Source organism: Rhinoraja longicauda, unplaced genomic scaffold (genome assembly GCF_053455715.1).
Source record: "Rhinoraja longicauda isolate Sanriku21f unplaced genomic scaffold, sRhiLon1.1 Scf000262, whole genome shotgun sequence".
Taxonomy (NCBI): domain Eukaryota; kingdom Metazoa; phylum Chordata; class Chondrichthyes; order Rajiformes; family Arhynchobatidae; genus Rhinoraja; species Rhinoraja longicauda.
The window spans coordinates 88,562-97,398 of NW_027601480.1; positions in this window are offsets into that span (position 1 = coordinate 88,562).

An 8,837-nucleotide genomic window follows, 5' to 3' on the forward strand; every position below is an offset into this window, starting at 1 on the left:
ATCCAAATAGTCAAAAGCTATTGAGATGGGAACTGCAGAAAAAACATTGGAAAAAGCACTTCAACTAAGCATTAAACTGCAACCTTGAAATTTGGCTTGTGAATAAAGAGAGGGTGCTGGGATATTTTTGAAGATTTTATTTCACTGCTTGGAATGCAGCACATTGTGAAATATAATTACATTGAAACTGCCTCTGAATTTGGAATTAAACTAAAATGTAGCATACCCTGTTATAAGTTGTGAAATTGTGTTTATCCAACTGGAATGTAATTTAGAAATGCCTTTGTAATCTTAAAAATTGTACCAGGCAACTGACACAGATAGCAGTCAGGAAAGAGGAAGAGAGCTCAAACTTGGTTGTTCAAGCCATTTGGGAAAGGGCAGAACAAAATGTTAACTGAGATTAATGTTTACAGCAGCAGGTATTTACCTTAAAGCAAAACCTCTCAGCCACAAAGGCACTACAGTCAGGAATTGGATGTTGTGCCTCATCGGGTCATTAGCTGATTGACTTTTGGTCGATAAAGTACAGCCTTCAGCTTGTAGCATAGAGAGAGAGAGAGAAATGGAAGGGCATATGTTAGCAATGATGATATCAAGTTTAGTATAACCTTCATTTAATTTCCTCATGGAATATATTGTATTATTTTTGTCACTTCCTAAAAAATCCTTTTCAGGGCTCTTGCACATTCAATTGCTGGCATTTTGTAAGCAGAGGTAGCCAGTTTTATATAGACTAACTTGACTGTGATCTGCACTTGACTGTATCGCACAATAAATTCTCCAGTCCAGCCTCACCATCGCTCCTGGCCTTCAAAGCGACATGGTGACGCAGCAGTAGAGTTGCTGCCTTATAGTGCTTGAGCGCCGGTGACCCGGGTTTGATCCCGACTATAGGTGCTGTCTGTACGGAGTTTGTACGTTCTCCCCGTGACCTTGCGGGTTTTCTTTGAGATCTTCGGTTTCCTCTCACACTCCAAAGACATACAGGTTTGTAAGTTAATTGGCTTGGTGTAAGTGTAAATTCATCCCAGTGCAGGATAGTGTTAGTGTGCGGGGATAGTGTTGGTGTGCGGACTCAGTTGGCCAAAGGGCCTGTTTCCACGTTGTATCTCTAAGCTGAACTAAACTAAACTAAACTAAACATTATTTTATATGATTAGTAATATTCAAATCTAGTCAGAAAGTTATAGTCATACAGCATGGAAACTGGCCCTTCGGCCTAACTTGCCCATGCTGATTAAAATGCCCTATCTATGCTAGTCCCACCTGCTAGTGTTTAGTCCATATCCTTCAATGTTTTTATTGAAAAAGCATCAATTTATTCAGAGTTAACTATTTATGCAATGAATCAAACTTAAATCATACAGCATGAGATAATATAAAATACTAGACCGAGTGGGCCCGTTGGGCCCGTCCTCGTAGGGTTTCCATTGTAACCGGGATGGGAGGAAAGGGGGAGGGTTGGGGGAGGGAAGGGGGAGGGAGGAGGGGAGGGAGGGGGGAGGGAGGGGGGAGGGGAGGGGGGGAGGGGGGAGGGAGAGGGGAGGGAGGGGGGTAGGGGTGAGGGAGGGGGGAGAGGGGGGGATGGGAGGGGGGAGGGGGGAAGGGAGGAGGGTAGGGGGGGAGGGAGAGGGGAGGGAGGTTGGTAGGGGGGAGGGAGGGAGGGGGACCTCCCCTTTTCCCAGTACCCCTCTTTCCCCGTTGGGCCCGTCCTCGTAGGGTTTCCATTGTAACCGGGAGGAGGGGAGGGCGGGAAGGGGGAGGGAGGGAGGAGGGAGGTGTGGAGGGAGGAGGGGAGGGGAGGGAGGGGAGAGGGGAGGGAGGGGGGAGGGGAGGGAGGGGGGTAGGGGGGAGGGGGAGGGAGGGGGGTAGGGGGGAGGGGGAGGGAGGGGGAGGGAGAGGGGAGGGGGGAGGGGAGGGGGAAGGGGGGAGGGAGGGGGGAGGGAGGGGGACCTCCCCTTTTCCCAGTACCCCTCTTTCCCCGTTGGGCCCGTCCCCGTAGGGTTTCCATTGTAACCGGGAGGGGGGGAGGGAGGGTGGAAGGAGGGGGGAGGGGGAGAGGGGTGGAAGGCTGGAGGGAGGGGGGGAGGGAGTGGGGGAGGGTCGGATGGAGGGAAAGAGGGACGGGTGAGTTAGGGGCTGAGTGGTGATGGAGGTTGGGATTGAAGGGGGAGAGAGTGGGGATGGAGGTGGGAAGGAGGGGGGATGAAGAGGTTGAGGGAGGAAGTGGGACCTCCCCTTTTCCCAGTACCCCTCTTTCCCCCACCACCAAGCCCCCACCGCAACGACCCCTGTTGTCCCCCTCCCCAGTCCCCATTCTCAGACCCTCCCCATTCTCTTGGAATAAAAAAATACTTTAAAAAAAATAAGTGCTTTTTAATTGCTTGTTTTGAAACATTCGCGGTTAAGTGCTTTTTAAAAAAACATTCGCAGTTAAGTGCTGGTTTTGAAACATTCGCGGCTACTTAGTGCTTCTGTCAGCTGCTTTTCAAAACAATGTTGCAACCATCTCACACAAGCATTGGGAGGATGGGAGGGAGGGAAGGGGAGGGAGGGAGGAGGGAGGTGTGGAGGGAGGAGGGGAGGGAGGGGGGAAGGGGAGGGGGGAAGGGGGCGGGAGAGGGGAGGGAGGGGGGATGGGATGGGGAAGGGGGGAGTGAGGGGGACCTCCCCTTTTCCCAGTACCCCTCTTTCCCCGTTGGGCCCGTCCTCGTAGGGTTTCCATTGTAACCGGGAGGAGGGGAGGGAGGGAAGGGGGAGGGAGGGAGGTGTGGAGGGGGAGGGAGGGGGGAGGGGAGGGGGGAAGGGGGGGAGGGAGGGGGGTGGAGGTGGGAAGGAGTGGGGAGGAAGGGGTTGAGGGGGGAAGGGGGGGGGAGGGAGGGAATAGGGGCCCCATGCTGATCTGTGTATGTTAAGTGACTCGCACAACTTTAAAAAACTGGCAGTTGCTTTTCGCAACAATGTTGCAACCATCTCACACAAGCATTGTGACGTCACAAGCTGAAGACCTTGAAAAAAAAGGTCAGAAAAAAAATTATGTAAATTTAAAGTAGTAAACACCCAATAGCAGCCGCTTGTCCATCGCGAGCTGATCTCTCATTGGTGCACGGGTGCCATTGTGACATCACGCGCTGAAGCCCTTCAAGAAAAGGGTTAGAAATGAAAAATTTAAACTTTAATATCTCTCTAGCTTTAAAAAGGTAGCTTCAATTTGAACGAAAGTACTTACAATAGTTGCCCATGTTAATGGTGAATACGGCGGTACAAAAATCGTAGCGCTTTGGTGTACCGTCTGGGAGGAGTAGGGTTTGGCCCCTTCAAGAAAAGTGTTAGAAATGAAAATTTAAACTTTAATATCTCTCTAGCTTTAAAAAGGTAGCTTCAATTTGAACGAAAGTACTTACAATAGTTGCCCAGGTTAATGGTGAATATGGCGGTACAAAAATCGTAGCGCTTTGGTGTACCGTCTGGGAGAGTAGGGTTTGTAAGTTATGGACAGAAACTCTTCGGAATCTTTGCGTACATACACATATACATACGGAATGTTGGACCGCAGAGTTTTAGTAGTATACTAGACCGAGTGGGCCCGTTGGGCCCGTCCTCGTAGGGTTTCCATTGTAACCGGGATGGGAGGAAAGGGGGAGGGTTGGGGGAGGGAAGGGGGAGGGAGGAGGGGAGGGAGGGGGGAGGGAGGGGGGAGGGGAGGGGGGGAGGGGGGAGGGAGAGGGGAGGGAGGGGGGTAGGGGTGAGGGAGGGGGGAGAGGGGGGGATGGGAGGGGGGAGGGGGGAAGGGAGGAGGGTAGGGGGGGAGGGAGAGGGGAGGGAGGTGGGTAGGGGGGAGGGAGGGAGGGGGACCTCCCCTTTTCCCAGTACCCCTCTTTCCCCGTTGGGCCCGTCCTCGTAGGGTTTCCATTGTAACCGGGAGGAGGGGAGGGCGGGAAGGGGGAGGGAGGGAGGAGGGAGGTGTGGAGGGAGGAGGGGAGGGGAGGGAGGGGAGAGGGGAGGGAGGGGGGAGGGGAGGGAGGGGGGTAGGGGGGAGGGGGAGGGAGGGGGGTAGGGGGGAGGGGGAGGGAGGGGGAGGGAGAGGGGAGGGGGGAGGGGAGGGGGAAGGGGGGAGGGAGGGGGGAGGGAGGGGGACCTCCCCTTTTCCCAGTACCCCTCTTTCCCCGTTGGGCCCGTCCCCGTAGGGTTTCCATTGTAACCGGGAGGGGGGGAGGGAGGGTGGAAGGAGGGGGGAGGGGGAGAGGGGTGGAAGGCTGGAGGGAGGGGGGGAGGGAGTGGGGGAGGGTCGGATGGAGGGAAAGAGGGACGGGTGAGTTAGGGGCTGAGTGGTGATGGAGGTTGGGATTGAAGGGGGAGAGAGTGGGGATGGAGGTGGGAAGGAGGGGGGATGAAGAGGTTGAGGGGGGAAGTGGGACCTCCCCTTTTCCCAGTACCCCTCTTTCCCCCACCACCAAGCCCCCACCGCAACGACCCCTGTTGTCCCCCTCCCCAGTCCCCATTCTCAGACCCTCCCCATTCTCTTGGAATAAAAAAATACTTTAAAAAAAATAAGTGCTTTTTAATTGCTTGTTTTGAAACATTCGCGGTTAAGTGCTTTTTAAAAAAACATTCGCAGTTAAGTGCTGGTTTTGAAACATTCGCGGCTACTTAGTGCTTCTGTCAGCTGCTTTTCAAAACAATGTTGCAACCATCTCACACAAGCATTGGGAGGATGGGAGGGAGGGAAGGGGAGGGAGGGAGGAGGGAGGTGTGGAGGGAGGAGGGGAGGGAGGGGGGAAGGGGAGGGGGGAAGGGGGCGGGAGAGGGGAGGGAGGGGGGATGGGATGGGGAAGGGGGGAGTGAGGGGGACCTCCCCTTTTCCCAGTACCCCTCTTTCCCCGTTGGGCCCGTCCTCGTAGGGTTTCCATTGTAACCGGGAGGAGGGGAGGGAGGGAAGGGGGAGGGAGGGAGGTGTGGAGGGGGAGGGAGGGGGGAGGGGAGGGGGGAAGGGGGGGAGGGAGGGGGGTGGAGGTGGGAAGGAGTGGGGAGGAAGGGGTTGAGGGGGGAAGGGGGGGGGAGGGAGGGAATAGGGGCCCCATGCTGATCTGTGTATGTTAAGTGACTCGCACAACTTTAAAAAACTGGCAGTTGCTTTTCGCAACAATGTTGCAACCATCTCACACAAGCATTGTGACGTCACAAGCTGAAGACCTTGAAAAAAAAGGTCAGAAAAAAAATTATGTAAATTTAAAGTAGTAAACACCCAATAGCAGCCGCTTGTCCATCGCGAGCTGATCTCTCATTGGTGCACGGGTGCCATTGTGACATCACGCGCTGAAGCCCTTCAAGAAAAGGGTTAGAAATGAAAAATTTAAACTTTAATATCTCTCTAGCTTTAAAAAGGTAGCTTCAATTTGAACGAAAGTACTTACAATAGTTGCCCATGTTAATGGTGAATACGGCGGTACAAAAATTGTAGCGCTTTGGTGTACCGTCTGGGAGGAGTAGGGTTTGGCCCCTTCAAGAAAAGTGTTAGAAATGAAAATTTAAACTTTAATATCTCTCTAGCTTTAAAAAGGTAGCTTCAATTTGAACGAAAGTACTTACAATAGTTGCCCAGGTTAATGGTGAATATGGCGGTACAAAAATCGTAGCGCTTTGGTGTACCGTCTGGGAGAGTAGGGTTTGTAAGTTATGGACAGAAACTCTTCGGAATCTTTGCGTACATACACATATACATACGGAATGTTGGACCGCAGAGTTTTAGTAGTATACTAGACCGAGTGGGCCCGTTGGGCCCGTCCTCGTAGGGTTTCCATTGCGACCTGGGGAAATTGCTTTTTTCTTTAAAATAAATTGTCTGTTAAATAAATTGTCTGTTAAAAAAAAGAATCTCAATTGGGGGGGACGGTGAGGTGGGGGGTTGGAGAGGGGAGGGGTGGGTGAGGAGGGGGGAAAGGGGAGAGGGAGTGCAATTAAAGGCGTGCATTGAGATGTCACACGCTGAGGACGATTAAGCAGGTGGAAAAGGAATTTATTAAAGTTAAAAAAATGCGAATAACTCAAAACATAACAATTTGAACATTAAAGATCTATTTTATTAACTTGTCAGTTTCTCTTTTGCTTGCTTCTTCGTTGATCATCGAGACATTGAGTTCTTTCTTCTTGGGTCTTTTATTGCCTTCTGTTATGCATACTTTCTCGTTGACCCTCAGTTTTTTGTTGTTGCATACCTTGTCCCTCTATGTTATGCTTTCTTTCTCGATGATCCTTCACGTTCAGTTATTTGTTGTTGTTCCTCTTGTTCCCTTCTGCTCCTCACTGTCTGTCGATGTCTCTTTGCGTCGTTCCTTCCTTGACCAAGCTGTGACTTGTTTGCTCCCTCCTCTTGGCATGATCTAGAAAGTATAGAAATATCAGGATGTATATATTTATAATAAATTCTAAATAAAAACCTACTTATTAATGAGCACGTAAATCATTAGATCCGAATGGCAATTTATTTTTCTTGAAATAAAATAAACCTCAAAAAGGTTCTTTAGTACCTGTCACTTTCTGTTTTGCGTTCTTTCTCGTTGATCCTCATATGTTCCGTTATTTATTGTTGCTCCTCTTGTTCCCTTCTGCTCCTCACTGTCTTTCGATGTCTCTTTGCGTCGTTCCTTCCTTGTCCAAGCTGTGAATTGTTTGCTCCCTCCTCTTGGCATAATCTAAAAAATATAGAAATATCACGATGTCTATATTTATAAAATCTAAATAAAAACCTACTTATTAATGAACACGAAATCATTAGATCAAAATGGCAATTTTTTTTAAATTGAAATAAAATAAACCTCAAAAAGGTTCTTTAGTACCTGTCACTTTCTGTTTTGCGCTCGTTATCGTTGATCCTCACACGTTCCGTTATTTATTGTTGCTCCTCTTGTTCCATTCTGTCCCTCACTGCCTTTCGATGTCTCTTCTGCTACTCACTCCCTCTCGATGTCTCCTTGCGTCATTCCTTCCTTGACCATGCTGTGACTTGTTTGCTTCCTCCCCTTGGCATGATCTAAAAAGTATAGAAATATCAGGATGTATATTTTTATCAATTCTAAATAAAAACCTACTTACTAATGAACACGAAAGCATTAGATCAAAATGGCATTTTTCTTCTTGAAATAAAATAAACCTCAAAGAAAAAGTTTCTTTAGTACCTGTCACTTTCTGTTTGCTTTCTTTCTCATTGATCCTCACACGTCCAGTTATTTGTTGTTGCTCCTCTTGTTCCCTTCTGCTCCTCAGTCTTTCGATGTCTCTTTGTGTCGTTCCTTCCTTGACCAAGCTGTGAATTGTTTGCTCCCTCCTCTTGGCATAATCTAAAAAATATAGAAATATTACGATGTATATATTTATAAATTCTAAATAAAAACCTACTTATTAATGAACACAAAATCATTAGATCAAAATGGCAATTTCTTTTTCTTGAAATAAAATAAACCTCAAAAAGGTTCTTTAGTACCTGTCACTTTCTGTTTTGCGTCCGTTCTCGTTGATCCTCACACGTCCCGTTATCTATTGTTGCTCCTCTTGTTCCATTCTGTCCCTCACTGCCTCTCGATGTCTCTTCTGCTACTCACTCCCTTTCGATGTCTCCTCGCGTCATTCCTTCCTTGACCAAGCTGTGAATTGTTTGCTCCCTCCTCCTGGCACAAAAGCATTAGATCCTCACACGTCCAGTTATTTGTTGTTGCTCCTCTTGTTCCCTTCTGCTCCTCACTGTGTTTCGATGTCTCTTTGTGTCGTTCCTTCCTTGACCAAGCTGTGAATTGTTTGCTCCCTCCTCTTGGCATGATCTCAAAAATATTGAAATATCAATAGACAATAGGTGCATGAGTAGGCCATTCAGCCCTTCGAGCCAGCACCGCCATTCAATGCGATGATGGCTGATCACTCTCAATCAGTACCCCGTTCCTGCCTTCTCCCCATACCCCCTCACTCCGCTATCCTTAAGAGCTCTATCCAGCTCTCTTTAGTACCTGTCACTTTCTGTTTTGCATTCTTTCTCGTTGATCCTCACACGTTCCGTTATCTATTGTTGCTCCTCTTGTTCCATTCTGCCACTCACTGCCTCTCGATGTCTCTTCTGCTCCTCACTCCCTTTCGATGTCTCCTCGCGTCGTTCCTTCCTTGACCAAGCTGTGAATTGTTTGCTCCCTCCTCCTGGCATGATCTAGAAAGTATAGAAATATCAGGATGTATATTTTTATAAATTCTAAATAAAAACCTACTTACTAATGAACACGAAAGCATTAGATCAAAATGGCATTTTTTCTTCTTGAAATAAAATAAACCTCTAAGAAAAAGTTTCTTTACTACCTGTCACTTTCTGTTTGCTTTCTTTCTCATTGATCCTCACATGTTCAGTTATTTGTTGTTGCTCCTCTTGTTCCCTTCTGCTCCTCACTGCCTTTCGATGTCTCTTTGCGTCGTTCCTTCCTTGACCAAGCTGTGAATTGTTTGCTCCCTCCTCTTGGCATAATCTAAAAAATATAGAAATATCACGATGTATATATTTATAAATTCTAAATAAAAACCTACTTATTAATGAACACAAAATCATTAGATCAAAATGGCAATCTCTTTTTCTTGAAATAAAATAAACCTCAAAAAGTTTCTTTAGTACCTGTCACTTTCTGTTTTGCGTTCGTTCTCGTTGATCCTCACACGTTCCGTTATTTATTGTTGCTCCTCTTGTTCCATTCTGTCCCTCACTGTCTTTCGATGTCTCTTCTGCTACTCACTCCCTCTCGATGTCTCCTTGCGTCATTCCTTCCTTGACCATGCTGTGACTTGTTTGCTTCCTCCCCTTGGCA